The 17,500-nt window shown below is 48.7% G+C and overlaps 1 protein-coding gene across 2 annotated transcripts in view; it reads right to left on the bottom strand.

Annotated features, from left to right (window-relative positions):
- Positions 1-11,445, bottom strand: part of adipor2 (adiponectin receptor 2) — a 57,043-nt gene extending 45,598 nt beyond the window's left edge. For both annotated transcript variants that reach the window (XM_084462737.1, XM_084462738.1), the window contains exon 1: positions 11,326-11,445. The gene's annotated coding sequence lies outside the window, so the exon portion shown is untranslated. The remainder of the gene's footprint in view (positions 1-11,325) is intronic.
- Between the last annotated feature and the right edge of the window lie 6,055 nt (positions 11,446-17,500).

Here is a 17,500-nt window from a genome sequence, read left to right as displayed (position 1 = left end):
GAGAGAGAGAGGGAGAGGGGATAGAGAGAAAGAGAATGAGAGAGAAAGAGGGAGAGAGAATGAGAGTGAAAGAGAGAGAGGGAGTGCAAAAGGGAGATGGAGAGAAAGAGAGGGAGGGAGAGAGAAAGAAAGGGAGAGAGAAAGAGAACCTATAAGAACTGTGAAGGTGAAGTGTGTGTGTGTGAGAGAGAGAGAGAGAGAGAGAGAGAGAGAGAGAGAGAGAGAAAGAGTGTGAGTGTGTGTGTGTGTGTGTGTGAGTGAGTGAGTGAGTGTGTGTGAGTGAGTGAGTGTGTGTGTGTGTGTGTGTGTAGTGTTAAAGGGTTTTGAAGGGCTCCTGTCTAGTCTCAGTCTACTGCCTACAGAGGACCTCTAGCAGGCGAGAGAAACTCTGAAGGCAGAGAGATGGATGGATGGCCGAGAGAGAGGAGGGAGGGAGGGAGACGGATGGATGGCAGAGAGAGAGGAGTGAGGGAGGGAGGGAGATGGATGGCAGAGAGAGAGGAGTGAGGGAGATAGGGAGATAGGGTTCAGAGAGAGAGAGGAGTGAGGGAGGGAGGGAGATGGATGGCAGAGAGAGAGGAGTGAGGGAGATAGGGAGATAGGGTTCAGAGAGAGAGAGGAGTGAGGGAGATAGGGAGATAGGGTTTAGAGTGTACAATGTATGTATAATAATTTTGGAATACCATTTTGCAGATATCAGAGAAAGGAAAAGGGGCTTTTGAAACCTATTTCAGAATTAACTTCAAAAGAGCAAAAAAGACAAAGAACAAGACGGGAACTAGGGTTGCTTTAGGGTTAGGGTTAAACTAGGGTTGCTTTAGCTAGCTAGAACAAGATGGGAACTAGGGTTGCTTTAGCTAGCTAGTCATGATCTAGGGTTGTTTAGCTAGCTAGTCATGATCAGAACAAGATGGGAACTAGGGTTGCTTTAGCTAGCTAGTCATAATCAAGATGGGAACTAGGGTTGCTTTAGCTAGCTAGACGCTAGTCATGATCAATTAATGGATTTAACGTAATGATGACCACCACACGATCAATGTTGGTAGAATTTGTTGTTGGTACAGCATGTGAAGCTTAAGCTATCAGTATACTTAATCTGAATATTTAGTATTATGTAGTAACCTTAGTAACCTTAGGCTTAAACAGGGCTGCTAAGTCTCAGACACACGCGTTTCAGCCTCTTCTCACGCTCACACGCCACACTTCACCATTCCCATGTGGAGAAATGAGCAACCACTACATACTACAGACCCGTAGCCAGGGAGAAATGACCCCTCCATACTACAGGCCTGTAGCCAGGGAGAAATGACCCCTCCATACTACAGGCCCATAGCCAGGGAGAAATGACCCCTCCATACTACAGACCCGTAGCCAGGGAGAAATGACCCCTCCATACTACAGGCCCGTAGCCAGGGAGAAATGACCCCTCCATACTACAGGCCCGTAGCCAGGGAGAAATGACCAGCCCCTCCATACTACAGGCCTGTAGCCAGGGAGAAATGACCCCTCCATACTACAGACCCGTAGCCAGGGAGAAATGACCCCTCCATACTACAGACCCATAGCCAGGGAGAAATGACCCCTCCATACTACAGACCCATAGCCAGGGAGAAATGACCCCTCCATACTACAGACCCGTAGTAGACTCTCCCCCCCCCGTCAACAACTCGCGCAACAATCAAAAATCTGTCAGCACCTCTGAGAACAACTCGCGCACAAAAATACAATCTGTGGTCTACAAGGTGCCCTCATTTCTCACTGAGCACCTGCCCCCCAGAATGTGCAGGCCACCGGCTACAGGCCTATAGGCTTGTCTTATGACCCACTTGTTTATCTAATCAGCAGTCATTTCACAATTATCCGGAAAGAAGCAACCATTAAGCCTATCAACCAATCAGACCTCCGCTAGGTGATAAGTTATAGAGCCCGATGACGTCGCCCTTGTTGGGTCATCGACGGCTTGATTTGTCATCAGTGTCCAAAGGACAAGGACAAGGACAAGGACAAGGACAAGGACAAGGACAAAACGAGCCAGCACTTCTTTTGTGCCAAGAAGCATTAAATTGTTGAACAGCTGTTGATGGGATGATGTTGGTGAGGATGGTGATGATGACGATGATGGTGGTGAGGATGGTGATGACGATGATGGTGGTGAGGATGGTGATGACGATGATGGTGGTTGGTGACATTGTGGTGTTGGTGATGGGCGTACATTTCAATGTTTTCTGTATGCTTGATGTGTGCTAAACAAATTCCCCTCTGGGGCAATAAAGGTTTTAATTCAATTCAATTCAAAGGTGGTGGAACAACCGTGTTCCAGGTGAAAGGGTGATGGTTGTGGGGAGTAGGCGTGTTCCAGGTGAAAGGGTGATGGTTGTGGGGAGGAGGCGTGTTCCAGGTGAAAGGGTGATGGTTGAGGGGAGTAGGCGTGTTCCAGGTGAAAGGGTGATGGTTGTGGGGAGTAGGCGTGTTCCAGGTGAAAGGGTGATGGTTGTGGGGAGGAGGCGTGTTCCAGGTGAAAGGGTGATGGTTGTGGGGAGTAGGCGTGTTCCAGGTGAAAGGGTGATGGTTGTGGGGAGTAGGCGTGTTCCAGGTGAAAGGGTGATGGTTGTGGGGAGTAGGCGTGTTCCAGGTGAAAGGGTGATGGTTGTGGGGAGGAGGCGTGTTCCAGGTGAAAGGGTGATGGTTGAGGGGAGGAGGCGTGTTCCAGGTGAAAGGGTGATGGTTGTGGGGAGTAGGCGTGTTCCAGGTGAAAGGGTGATGGTTGTGGGGAGTAGGCGTGTTCCAGGTGAAAGGGTGATGGTTGTGGGGAGTAGGCGTGTTCCAGGTGAAAGGGTGATGGTTGTGGGGAGTAGGCGTGTTCCAGGTGAAAGGGTGATGGTTGTGGGGAGTAGGCGTGTTCCAGGTGAAAGGGTGATGGTTGTGGGGAGGAGGCGTGTTCCAGGTGAAAGGGTGATGGTTGAGGGGAGTAGGCGTGTTCCAGGTGAAAGGGTGATGGTTGTGGGGAGTAGGCGTGTTCCAGGTGAAAGGGTGATGGTTGTGGGGAGGAGGCGTGTTCCAGGTGAAAGGGTGATGGTTGTGGGGAGGAGGCGTGTTCCAGGTGAAAGGGTGATGGTTGTGGGGAGGAGGCGTGTTCCAGGTGAAAGGGTGATGGTTGTGGGGAGGAGGCGTGTTCCAGGTGAGAGGGTGATGGTTGTGGGGAGGAGGCGTGTTCCAGGTGAAAGGGTGATGGTTGTGGGGAGTAGGCGTGTTCCAGGTGAAAGGGTGATGGTTGTGGGGAGGAGGCGTGTTCCAGGTGAAAGGGTGATGGTTGTGGGGAGTAGGCGTGTTCCAGGTGAAAGGGTGATGGTTGTGGGGAGGAGGCGTGTCCCAGGTGAAAGGGTGATGGTTGTGGGGAGTAGGCGTGTTCCAGGTGAAAGGGTGATGGTTGTGGGGAGGAGGCGTGTTCCAGGTGAAAGGGTGATGGTTGTGGGGAGGAGGCGTGTTCCAGGTGAAAGGGTGATGGTTGTGGGGAGTAGGCGTGTTCCAGGTGAAAGGGTGATGGTTGTGGGGAGGAGGCGTGTTCCAGGTGAAAGGGTGATGGTTGTGGGGAGTAGGCGTGTTCCAGGTGAAAGGGTGATGGTTGTGGGGAGGAGGCGTGTTCCAGGTGAAAGGGTGATGGTTGTGGGGAGTAGGCGTGTTCCAGGTGAAAGGGTGATGGTTGTGGGGAGTAGGCGTGTTCCAGGTGAAAGGGTGATGGTTGTGGGGAGGAGGCGTGTTCCAGGTGAAAGGGTGATGGTTGTGGGGAGGAGGCGTGTTCCAGGTGAAAGGGTGATGGTTGTGGGGAGGAGGCGTGTTCCAGGTGAAAGGGTGATGGTTGTGGGGAGGAGGCGGGCCAGTAGAGCCTGTTTGACAGGTCAGTGTCAGGCTCCAGAGGCCCGGGGTAGTTAGTGTGTCAGTGTGAATGTGGTCAGAGGGTCACATGACTGGGGCACCACATCTGGGAAAACACAACAGCTGAGAACTACAAGAAAAAAAAACAGCACCCTTTTACACACACGCAGTGTTCGGACTGTCCTGTTCTAAGGTAGCCGTCTGTGTGTGTGTGTGTGTGGTGTGTGTGTGTGTGTGTGTGTGTGTGTGGTGTCCTCATGTGCCCTCTGCCTTGGTACCATCTGACCCAGCATGAATGATTACACTTGTCAGGTCTTATGATTAAGAGGCAGAGACAATGGCCGCAGTGTTCGATCCGTCCACGCGCACACACACACGCGCACACACACACACACACACACACACACGCACACACGCACACGCACGCAAAACCTAAAGATGCTTGTCTGAAAACATTTGTTATTATTTCATATTGTATACGTACAGTAACATCCCTTTCCGGGTGGTTTTAAGTGATGAACTGCATAACGTGTTCAGTAGAGGTGATAATGAGCATTTTATACCGGTGCTACAACTTTCTGGCTCTGTGCTACAGAACTATCAACCCCTGTAGCACCAGTGCTATGTGCTAAAAAAGTTAATGTACAGCCCTGGCTAACTAGCTTCAACGCAGCATTTAGCTAGTTAGCTGGCTAGCTATCTAGCTAGCTAGCAAGCAAACTAAAGCTTGCGCGGGAGCATGAGGCTAACTTAGCAGCACTAACGTTAGCTAGTTAGCGTAGCCTCCCAATGATGTTTCCTGAAGAAGACGTAGAAGCTGCTTCTCCGAAATCTTCATCAGTCACTGACGCATTCTCCACTGACGACAGATTGTGGAACCGTGAGGGGAACGGAGGAAGGGAACCGGGGGAGGAGTGGAACCGTGAGGGGAACGGAGGAAGGGAACCAGGGGAGGAGGGGAACGAGGAAGGGAACCGGGGGAGGAGTGGAACCGTGAGGGGAACGGAGGAAGGGAACCGGGGGAGGAGTGGAACGGAGGAAGGGAACCGGGGGAGGAGTGGAACTGTGAGGGGAACGGAGGAAGGGAACCGGGGGAGTGGAACTGTGAGGGGAACGGAGGAAGGGAACCGGGGGAGTGGAACTGTGAGGGGAACGGAGGAAGGGAACCAGAGGAGTGGAACTGTGAGGGGAACGGAGGAAGGGAACCAGGAGAGGAGTGGAACTGTGAGGGGAACGGAGGAAGGGAACCGGGGGAGTGGAACCGTGAGGGGAACGGAGGAAGGGAACCGGGGGAGGAGTGGAACTGTGAGGGGAACGGAGGAAGGGAACCAGGGGAGGAGTGGAACGGAGGAAGGGATGAACAGATGAAAACGATGAGACGAGCGAAGATGAGGTTCACACTGAGTCAGGGAGGCGGAGCCTGGTGCCTCCATGCAGCGCTGTCAGTGGCTCTGACGAAGAGACGGAGGGATGGAGAGACGGAGGGATAGAGAGATGGAGGGATAGAGAGATGGAGGGATAGAGAGATGGAGGGATGGAGGGATAGAGAGATGGAGGGATGGAGGGATGGAGAGATAGAGAGACGTTGGGATGGAGGGATAGAGAGATGGAGGGATGGAGAGATAGAGACGGAGGGATGGAGGGATAGAGAGATGGAGGGATGGAGAGATGGAGAGATGGAGAGATAGAGAGACGTTGGGATGGAGGGATAGAGAGATGGAGGGATGGAGAAATAGAGAGACGGAGGGATGGAGAGATGGAGGGCCAGGGCTACCATCGGCTGCTACTGTAGGAGGGGGCTGTGCCAGACTGGCCTCTCTGTCTCTCTCTCTCTCTTCCCTCTCTCTCTCTTCCCCCCCTCTCTCTCTCTCTCTTCCCCCTCTCTCTCTCAACTAACAGAATAGGATTACATGGCCTGCCGACGTGTCCAGTTCCAAAGGTTCTTCTCATAATGGGACCCAGTGATGCTGCAACCAATGAGGTGTCGGCCCTGTCCTGTTCGGTCAATACAGCCAGGCAGCCACAATCCCTGGACGTTAGCCTAGGGTGATCCTCCGCGCAGGCAAGGAACATGCTAGCCTAGTTTCAATGACACACGCCTGGGTATTTTCAATTGCGAGCGTCTACTGTTTCTGCAAGGCTTTAAGTAGGCTTAGGTTTGTTGTACCTGAGGTCTGAGCTTTACTAATTTATAGGCTCTGTAGTGCAGAGCATCTGTGACGTCTGATTCTGTGAGTAAATGATGAGGTGTGATTCCTGGCTCTGGCTGGATATAGCTCACTTACAGCTAACTCGTCAGGATAGTGTGAGTGAAATGGTGAGTTATGACTCATTGTTCTGCCTGAGAGCTCAGTCATAACTCAGGTTACAGCAGACAAGGCAAGTGTGATAGCAAAGAGAGAGCTCCTCAGGAACACATTCACCAGCAGCCTGGTTTGCATTTAAGGCACATGCAGTGCTCGACGATCAGTCACGCTTGCAATGACAGCTTTCGTGTACAATTCCTCAACAATACAGGCTCACAGTCACACGCACGCGCACACGCGCACACACACACACACACACTCACACCCACGCACGCACGCGCACACACACACACACACACACACACACACTCAAATAAGCTAGACCTGTGCTGTATTATGGGCCTGTAGCAGAGAAATGAGACCCGGATCGGGAGCTGCTAGTTCACTCCAGACTAACACTGTAATGCAATATAGGCTGGTCTTATGACCGGCTTGTTTATCCAATCAGCAGGCATTATAGGATTGTCTGGAGACGAAGCATCCGATAGGCCAGAGCAATAGATCCTGACTGAGGATAGGCCAGAGCAATAGATCCTGACTGAGGATAGGCCAGAGCAATAGATCCTGACTGAGGATAGGCCAGAGCAATAGATCCTGACTGAGGATAGGCCAGAGCAATAGAACCTGACTGAGGCCCTTGAGTCATCAACAGTTTGTTCTACGTTTTATTTTCCAACGGTTTCTGAAAAACTATCTTCGGGCGAATGGTTGATGGTTTGGGGGAGTAGGCTAGCCACTAGCCAGCACACACACACACACACACACACACACACACACACACATAGGGCTGTAGGATTGTATCGATACAACGATGCATCGCGGTACGTAGTCTCGCGATACTGTATCGATCTTTCAGCCCGGAGTATCTATACAGCCGGGCGCTGTAAAATTAAAAAATAAAAATAAAAAAAAATAAAAAATAAAAAAAATATTTTTTTAATTTAAATTTTTAAATGGAGTTTAAAAAGCATATTCTACAATATTAAGTTAAAAAAGCATAGATATAAATAATTTTGAAAAACCATAAATACTACAATGTTGACAGTTTAAAAAGCATGGATATCAAATGTAAAATATTTATTAGCTAGTTCTCTGTCCAGTCATTGAGTTTGAGTTATCTATATAGTGCATTTGAGCCATTCAGTTTTCAGTCTTGAACACTTAAAATCTTTCAGTAAATGATGTGTGTATCGCAATACGTATCGTATCGTATTGTATCGTGACCTCTGTATCGTGATACGTATCGAATCGTGACCTGTGTATCGTGATGCGTATCGTATCGCGAAATCCAAGATGATATACAGCCCTACACACACACACACACACACACACTCAATGAATGCTTGTGAATATCATGATAATACATAAGGAACAGATGCCAAAACAACTGTACCGCAAACTGCCAACTCGTTATGCAAAACGCCCAACTAAGACAATGAAGTCACTCTTGCTACAGGTGCATGAACTCGAGAACAGTTAGCAAGCAATAGCTAGTAAGCTATAACACTGTGGGTAGATGTGTTCATAAACATTTGCCTTCATATAATCAAAAGCAAAGCAGTTACTGAGCCAAGTACCAGTGAGGTAGTAAGAGAGGGACCGGACTGGACACTAGCTACATAAGAGCCTTAAAAACCCTGGACACTAGCTACATAAGAGCCTTAAAAACCCTGGACACTAGCTACACAAGAGCCTTAAAAACCCTGGACACTAGCTACATAAGAGCCTTAAAAACCCTGGACACTAGCTACATAAGAGCCTTAAAAACCCTGGACACTAGCTACACAAGAGCCTTAAAAACCCTGGACACTAGCTACACAAGAGCCTTAAAAACCCTGGACACTAGCTACATAAGAGAGGGACCGGACTGCACACTAGCTACACAAGAGAGGGACCGGACTGGACACTAGCTACATAAGAGCCTTAAAAACCCTGGACACTAGCTACATAAGAGCCTTAAAAACCCTGGACACTAGCTACATAAGAGCCTTAAAAACCCTGGACACTAGCTACACAAGAGCCTTAAAAACCCTGGACACTAGCTACACAAGAGCCTTAAAAACCCTGGACACTAGCTACATAAGAGCCTTAAAAACCCTGGACACTAGCTACACAAGAGCCTTAAAAACCCTGGACACTAGCTACATAAGAGCCTTAAAAACCCTGGACACTAGCTACACAAGAGCCTTAAAAACCCTGGACACTAGCTACACAAGAGCCTTAAAAACCCTGGACACTAGCTACACAAGAGCCTTAAAAACCCTGGACACTAGCTACACAAGAGCCTTAAAAACCCTGGACACTAGCTACACAAGAGCCTTAAAAACCCTGGACACTAGCTACATAAGAGCCTTAAAAACCCTGGACACTAGCTACACAAGAGCCTTAAAAACCCTGGACACTAGCTACATAAGAGCCTTAAAAACCCTGGACACTAGCTACATAAGAGAGGGACCGGACTGCACACTAGCTACATAAGAGAGGGACCAGACTGGACACTAGCTACATAAGAGAGGGACCAGACTGCACACTAGCTACATAAGAGCCTTAAAAACCCTGGTCACTAGCTACACAAGAGCCTTAAAAACCCTGGACACTAGCTACATAAGAGCCTTAAAAACCCTGGACACTAGCTACATAAGAGCCTTAAAAACCCTGGACACTAGCTACACAAGAGCCTTAAAAACCCTGGACACTAGCTACATAAGAGCCTTAAAAACCCTGGACACTAGCTACACAAGAGCCTTAAAAACACTGGTCACTAGCTACACAAGAGCCTTAAAAACACTGGTCACTAGCTACATAAGAGCCTTAAAAACCCTGGACACTAGCTACACAAGAGCCTTAAAAACCCTGCACACTAGCTACATAAGAGCCTTAAAAACCCTGGACACTAGCTACACAAGAGCCTTAAAAACCCTGGACACTAGCTACATAAGAGCCTTAAAAACCCTGGACACTAGCTACACAAGAGCCTTAAAAACCCTGGACACTAGCTACATAAGAGCCTTAAAAACCCTGGACACTAGCTTCATAAGAGCCTTAAAAACCCTGGACACTAGCTACACAAGAGCCTTAAAAACCCTGGACACTAGCTACACAAGAGCCTTAAAAACCCTGGACACTAGCTACATAAGAGAGGGACCAGACTGGACACTAGCTACATAAGAGCCTTAAAAACCCTGGACACTAGCTACATAAGAGCCTTAAAAACCCTGGACACTAGCTACATAAGAGCCTTAAAAACCCTGGACACTAGCTACACAAGAGCCTTAAAAACCCTGGACACTAGCTACACAAGAGCCTTAAAAACCCTGGACACTAGCTACACAAGAGCCTTAAACACCCTGGACACTAGCTACACAAGAGCCTTAAAAACCCTGGACACTAGCTACATAAGAGCCTTAAAAACCCTGGACACTAGCTACACAAGAGCCTTAAAAACCCTGGACACTAGCTACATAAGAGAGGGACCGGACTGGACACGAGCTACATAAGAGAGGGACCAGACTGGACACTAGCTACATAAGAGAGGGACCAGACTGGACACTAGCTACATAAGAGAGGGACCAGACTGCACACTAGCTACATAAGAGAGAGACCAGACTGCACACTAGCTACATAAGAGCCTTAAAAACCCTGGACACTAGCTACATAAGAGAGAGACCAGACTGCACACTAGCTACATAAGAGAGAGACCAGACTGGACACTAGCTACATAAGAGAGAGACCAGACTGCACACTAGCTACATAAGAGAGGGACCATACTGCACACTAGCTACATAAGAGAGAGACCAGACTGCACACTAGCTACACAAGAGAGGGACCGGACTGCACACTAGCTACATAAGAGAGGGACCAGACTGGACACTAGCTACATAAGAGAGACCAGACTGCACACTAGCTACATAAGAGCCTTAAAAACCTGGTCGAGAGACAAAGAAAGCTCAACTCCAGCGGTCTGACATCATGAGAACATGTCTGGATTACTAAAATATAGTCACAATAATAGCACACGAACAGGGATGTTTTGATACTAACGTGACCCACAAATTATATCTCACAAAAGGCTCAAATCGGAGCAGTGATGGAGGGTTAGGGTTAGGAGAGGGAGGTTGTTTACTAATCAGCCCTAACTAGACTAGAGAGGTTGTTTACAGATCAGTCCTAACTAGACTAGAGAGGTTGTTTACAGATCAGCCCTAACCAGACTAGAGAGGTTGTTTACAGATCAGCCCTAACCAGACTAGAGAGGTTGTTTACAGATCAGCCCTAACTAGACTAGAGAGGTTGTTTACAGATCAGCCCTAACCAGACTAGAGAGGTTGTTTACAGATCAGCCCTAACTAGACTAGAGAGGTTGTTTACTAATCAGCCCTAACTAGACTAGAGAGGCAGTACTCTGTTTCCCGGTGCTGCTGGCAGATCATATCTAATCCACCATCTATTTAATGAGCTAGACCGCTGGGTTGTTCCCCAAATGATCCTTCCTCGTCTCCAACTGACATCATAGCTACTGCCCTCCTGCCCTCCTGACCGCCTCACGCATTGTGATGTTGTGGTAGAAGAAGCTAGCAGCTAGCTACCGTTACTACCAGACTAGCTAGGTGGTGAGCTAGCTCAGGCTAGCAGGGTCTGGGTAGGGGGTTAGCTAGCTCAGGCTAGCAGGGTCTGGGTAGGGGGTTACTAGCTCAGGCTAGCAGGGTCTGGGTAGGGGGTGACTAGCTCAGGCTAGCAGGGTCTGGGTAGGGGGTGACTAGCTCAGGCTAGCAGGGTCTGGGTAGGGGGTTAGCTAGCTCAGGCTAGCAGGGTCTGGGTAGGGAGCTAGCTCAGGCTAGCAGGGTCTGGGTAGGGGGTTACTAGCTCAGGCTAGCAGGGTCTGGGTAGGGGGTTAGCTAGCTCAGGCTAGCAGGGTCTGGGTAGGGGGTTAGCTAGCTCAGGCTAGCAGGGTCTGGGTAGGGGGTGACTAGCTCAGGCTAGCAGGGTCTGGGTAGGGGGTGACTAGCTCAGGCTAGCAGGGTCTGGGTAGGGGGTGACTAGCTCAGGCTAACAGGGTGACTCACACCGAAAAATGAAATATTAAACACAAACAGCCCCTCTAAATCAAACCGCTAACTCCATATTGAAAGCAACGCCAGCGACCTACCTGCTCGCTTCACCTCGTCCTGGTCTGACTGAATCAAAGAGTTGACACGTCTCAGGTCCCAGCTCCTCTCTAGTAGTGACTCTGAGCTGTCTCTCTCTAGTAGTCTCTCTCTCTCTTCTCTCTCTAGTAGTCTCTCTCTCTTCTAGTCTGACTAGACTGGGCTGGTCTAGCGCCCCGTGACGCGGCTCGCACGAGCACACCAACACCAATCAGAACAGAGACAGGAAGAGGATTCAGTAACAGGTCCGGCGGGATTTGTAGTTCCTTAGTTTGTTTTCAACATGATGAGTCGATGTGAAATTTAACCAAGAGTAGACATGATCCCTGCAAAACTCATTTCTAATTTAATTCAACAGCTATAATTTTATTTTTTTTGTGTCCACTTGTTGATTTATATGTGCAATTTTGGCCATTTAGTGGCATTTTTACTGTGTTGAAATGTTTGGATGCTGCTGTCTTTCTGTGGTGAAATGCTTGAATATGTGTTGCTGTCTTTTAAGCTAACTGTGTTGAAATGCTTGGATGTGTGCCGCTACTTAGTGTCATTCCTTTTTGACCTCCCTTCTCCTTCCCTCTTGTTTCAGTTGGGTTGTTGTTTTTACAGGACAACGCACACCAATAAACAAGTTTAGGAACCTTTTAGTAAATGAGCCCTCATAGTAAATGTGCCAGTGTTAGCTGAGTAGCTAGTTTTCAACTGCTGTCCCTGGGAAAGATGTTAAGTGCTGGATGAAAATAGTAAGAATGACATTGTAAAAAAACAGATTAGGAAAAGATTAGATTCTGAAAAGATTACATAAACACAGTAAAAAGACATTTCATGCACATTTAGAACATACTAATTAACAGACAAGAAGTTAAAATATAATACAAAATGCAGAAAGAATACAAGACAGATTATACTGACAAAAAGCAAGGACAGTACTAGACAGTACTAACAGACAATGGCATACAAGCAGACAGACGGACAGACAGACGTAAAGGTACCACATGAACAGGCAGGCAAGCAAGCAGGCAAGGTCAGGAGGCTGTAGTGTGACCAGGGGCCTCATTTATCATTGAGGTACGCCCTCTTTTACACCTGAATTTACACGCTCTTTGATAAATGAGGCCCCAGGGCTGTTATGGTCACATGCCTGATTATTTCTTAGCCATGTTTTGAGAGTGTGCTTGAATCATCTGTGTGTTTCAGTATTGCGGATGTGAATTGGTATGGAGTTCCAGGTCTCAGCAGCTCTCACTGAGAAGGCTGACTGGCTGAATGAGCTTTTCCTCAGTGGGACTATAAAATCACCCGCTACCACAGATCTGGTGTATCTGCTGCTCAGAGTGAAAACATCTGAGTGGTGGTGGGGCCAGACCATGGAGGACGTTTGTCTTCCCAGTTTATGTTGAAATCACCCATTAAGATTGCTTCCTTATCAAGGTCACCGTATTGCTTTAAGCTGGTCGAAAAATATGTTTTTTGAGTAAGTGGTGGATACAGCCCTAGGAGGGTAAAGAGTTAGGTGGTGGATACAGCCCTAGGAGGGTAAAGAGTTAGGTGGTGGATACAGCCCTAGGAGGGTAAAGAGTTAGGGGGTGGATACAGCCCTAGGAGGGTAAAGAGTTAGGGGGTGGATACAGCCCTAGGAGGGTAAAGAGTTAGGGGGTGGATACAGCCCTAGGAGGGTAAAGAGTTAGGGGGTGGATACAGCCCTAGGAGGACCAACGCATTCTAACTGGTTATCTGAGGACCAGTCAGACCATCAGACCTTCCCCCAGCCAGCCATTACAAATCACACATCCTTCTTGCTTCCCTGGTTAAAGGTTAAACAAGTCTTCTGTGGATAGTGTTAATATAGACCTAATTTTAATTCATACAAGACAAAAAAAAACACTTGCATGATCGCAGTGACCATAGATGATGAAACTAAATGAACTTTGGTCCACAGAGGCCTGCATGTCCCAACCTCCGTCCTTGACCTGACACACATGCACACCCACTCACACACACACACCATTTCTCTCTCTCTCGCCCCCTCACACACACAATGAGGTTACAATAGTACACACAGAATGTTGAGGACCGTTATACTGTAGCTGTGGGTGGTTGGGGGTTGATCAGCTGTGGGTGGTTGGGGGTTGATCAGCTGTGGGTGGTTGGGGGTTGATCAGCTGTGGGTGGTGGGGGGTTGATCAGCTGTGGGTGGTGGGGGGTTGATCAGCTGTGGGTGGTGGGGGGTTGATCAGCTGTGGGTGGTTGGGGGTTGATCAGCTGTGGGTGGTGGGGGGTTGATCAGCTGTGGGTGGTGGGGGGTTGATCAGCTGTGGTATTGTCTATCGCAACACAGAAACAGGTTTGACAGGACATGACAGTTTCTGCTCTGTCAGACAGTCCATTACAAAGTGCCAGAACAAAGTCCACTCCGATCATCTCCAGTGGTGCTTCGTGTCGAAACCACTTCAAGTTCTACAGGACGTGACTAGAATAACCGGCACCGATAACCGGCACTGCCCACTCATGGAAAACCAAAATAGGACGAAATCTGCTAGGATTTGAGTGGTTGATCGCTGAGGACTCTTAGCCTGTAGCAATGATGACTCTTAGCCTGTAGCAATGATGACTCTTAGCCTGTAGCAATGATGACCCTTAGCCTGTAGCAATGATGACTCTTAGCCTGTAGCAATGAAACCTTATCGGCAGCTAGATCTGCTGAGCGGGTGTGTGATGGCAACGGCATGTAGCAACAATGCAGGGAACATCAACAGTGAAACTAGAACTGGACCTGAGCTAGGAGGACTCAGGGTGGGAACTAGAACTGGACCTGTGGGAACTGGGCAGGGCAGGGGGGGAGTGCCAACCTCCCCTGAAAAACAGGTTTCAGATACCTGCTAAAGACTCTCCCACAGCCTCTAAACACACCTCATTCTCAGGCCATGAGCTCATTGAACTTCACTTGCTGTGTGTAGCAGTGATACTGTACAGGAGTCATGCTGTTACTGATGAGGTGACCCTGCCTGTTACATCATGGTCACATGCCAACTTTGGATCACAATGACGTCATCTTGTCGGTCTACTGTTGCCAACTTTCGACCTCAGGAACTTCCCCCAGGAAGTGCGTAGGAACGTTTGCAGGAAGTCACTGCATTGGTGGTGGCTGGGCAGAAGACCTGGGCAAGGAAGCGCACACACACACACACGCACGCACACACACACACACACACACACACACACACACACACACACACAGGCACACACACACACACACTTTGATACACTCTCTAAAAATCATCATATCCTTTCTTCTATCTCACTGACTTTATTTGACGCTCTTAGGCACTGGCGCAGAAAAGAGACGCACTTGTTCTGGCGAGGAGTAATACACTGACTACCTACCGTACCTTAAATGCAATTACTGTAAGCTGCTTTGGATAAACGTGTAATGTAATGCAATACATTGTATGTCTATGTTTCCATGCTGTTTGCCTTGCTGGCTAACTCAACTGTAGTTAGTATGGTAGCATGGGTTAGTACTGCAGATGGTCCAATCTGCCAGTTCCCTGTGTCCCTCAGTCAAACCAAGGAAGCCCTCAGTCTCAGTCAGTCCCTCTGGAGAGAGAGTGGAGGGCAGTTCAGTGACTCTGACCTCCAGCAGTGATGCCAACCCACCAGTGGACACACACACCTGGTACAACCCAGCAGTGGACACACACACCTGGTACAACCCAGCAGTGGACACACACACCTGGTACAAGGAGAATGTCACCTCACCTAAAGTATCTGTCCAGAACTACACCATCACTAGCATCACATCTGAGGAGACTAGAGGATTCTACTGTGAGGCTTGGAACAAAGCAGGAACTCCAAATTCTCCCTCTGACAGGTCAGATATCATCTCTTCTCCACAAGGTCCTTGACAAAGTGACTCACCAGTATCGGTTATGGTTATGGTTTGCTGGCGCCACCATCTGGCGACAGTGGGAGATGCTACTATGAGGCTCAGAATAAATGAATCATCAATGTGAGGCCAGTTTCCTGTTAATGTTTCATGGTGTGAGCATCACACATTCTATTTATTTTCACTAATTACAATGTTACCATCAGGAGTATATATGCATCTATAGATTAGAATTAGAGTCGCAGAAAACTATGTATCCAGATAACCAAACAATTTGTTGTATTGACCTGGTCCCACAGTAACTTTGAACAGAGCTGGTTCTGGTCCTGGTCTGGTTCTGGTTCTGGTTCTGGTCCTGGTGCTGGTGCTGGTGCTGGTGCTGGTTCTGGTTCTGGTGCTGGTGCTGGTGCTGGTGCTGGTCTGGTTCTGGTCCTGGTGCTGGTGCTGGTCTGGTTCTGGTGCTGGTCTGGTCCTGGTTCTGGTCCTGGTCCTGGTCCTGGTTCTGGTTCTGGTTCTGGTGCTGGTCTGGTCTGGTCCTGGTGCTGGTGCTGGTGCTGGTGCTGGTCTGGTCCTGGTGCTGGTCTGGTCCTGGTTCTGGTCTGGTTCTGGTTCTGGTTCTGGTCCTGGTTCTGGTTCTGGTTCTGGATCTGGTGCTGGTCTGGTTCTGGTTCTGGTTCTGGTTCTGGTGCTGGTCTGGTCCTGGTTCTGGTCCTGGTTCTGGTCCTGGTCCTGGTCCTGGTTCTGGTTCTGGTTCTGGTTCGGTCCTGGTTCTGGTCCTGGTTCTGGTGCTGGTTCTGGTGCTGGTCGGGTTGTCCTGGCTACTGGAGCTCTTCTAGTCCTCCTCTGCAGCACGCTGAGAAGGTCAGCCTCTGCTAACATCAGCTACACAGTATTAGTTACACCATAACGTAGTTTGTTAGTATGATGTGTTCAATACTACACCACACAGACTTGATATAGTTGTGTTTTATCTCCCAATATAAGACATGACGGATAGAGGGCGCCAGAGTCCCAGGTTAGATTATTATCCAGTGTGTGTTCTGACCAGATCACTAGACTTCCCTAGCGAGCAGAACTCACTCTGTCCCTCTCTCCGGGAGATCCAACACAGGAAGTGATGTCACTGAGGACACTCAGGAGAGTTCCATGGCGACTCCAGTGAACAAACACATTGATGTGATTCAAGTCTTTTCTTGTTTAAAAGCTTAAAGAAGAACGAAGAAACCTTTATTCATCATACAGCACACTCTTAAGTAACACACACACACACACACACACACACACGCATTTAGGGTCGCAGATCAAATCAAATCAAACTTTATTGGTATAGCGCATATAGGGCCGATGAAATGTTCTCTGCTCTTACCCCACCTCTTCATCCTTCCCCCAAGGGCTGCTGGGAGCAGACAGTAGGCAGCGTGCATGCTGGGATGCACCCAGGGACCAACCAAGTGCTCCTGTCCATCTTCTCCGGACGAATCTGTTCTTCTGCAGGTTTTTCACATTGGGTTCTTTATGGGGGAAACCCTTTAGAACACAGAAACATGGAAACTCCACACCGACAGGCCTGGTCGTCCCAAGCGGGAATCGAACCCAGGACCTTCCTGCCTTAAGTTACAAAAGTTTGAGAACCCCTGTGCTTTAGTATTCCCTATCTGTTCTCTAGTATCCCATCGCTATCTACTATATACTGTAGTCATGGCTACAGAGTTAACCAATCATTGGTTCCTCTCTCATTCCATAGTATCTACTCACATCTTTGTGTACCTTATTGTAAAGTGTTCCTGCATGCCGTTCCTTACTGAACACTGATACCTGAACACCGTCATGATCCAAAATAAACAACGACAACAGGAGGCCCTTAAACGTGCCCAGGCCTGAGGAGGCTGTTTACCAACACAGAGGCACCGGCACCATGTTCACACAGGAGTTCATACCTGCTCAACCATCTAGCCTAATATCACCCATGATATTACCCAGCTAACCCTAACCCTAACCCTAACCCTAACCCTAACCCTTAACCCTACCCCTAACCCTAACCCTAATATCACACCCATGATATTACCCAGCTAACCCTAACCCTTAACCCTAACCCTTAACCCTAACCCTAACCCTTACCACCATGTTTACACAGGAGTTCATATCCTGCTCAACCATCTAGCCTAATATCACACCCATGATATTACCCAGTTAACCCTAACCCTTACCCCTACCCCTAACCCTAATATCACACCCATGATATTACCCAGTTAACCCTAACCCTTAACCCTAACCCTAACCCTAACCCTAACCCT

The sequence above is a fragment of the Borostomias antarcticus genome, assembly GCF_949987555.1.
Source record: "Borostomias antarcticus genome assembly, contig: scaffold_278, whole genome shotgun sequence".
Taxonomy (NCBI): Eukaryota; Metazoa; Chordata; class Actinopteri; order Stomiiformes; family Stomiidae; genus Borostomias; species Borostomias antarcticus.
Note: the sequence above shows the minus strand (reverse complement) of the source record. Positions and strands in the feature narration are given on the sequence as shown.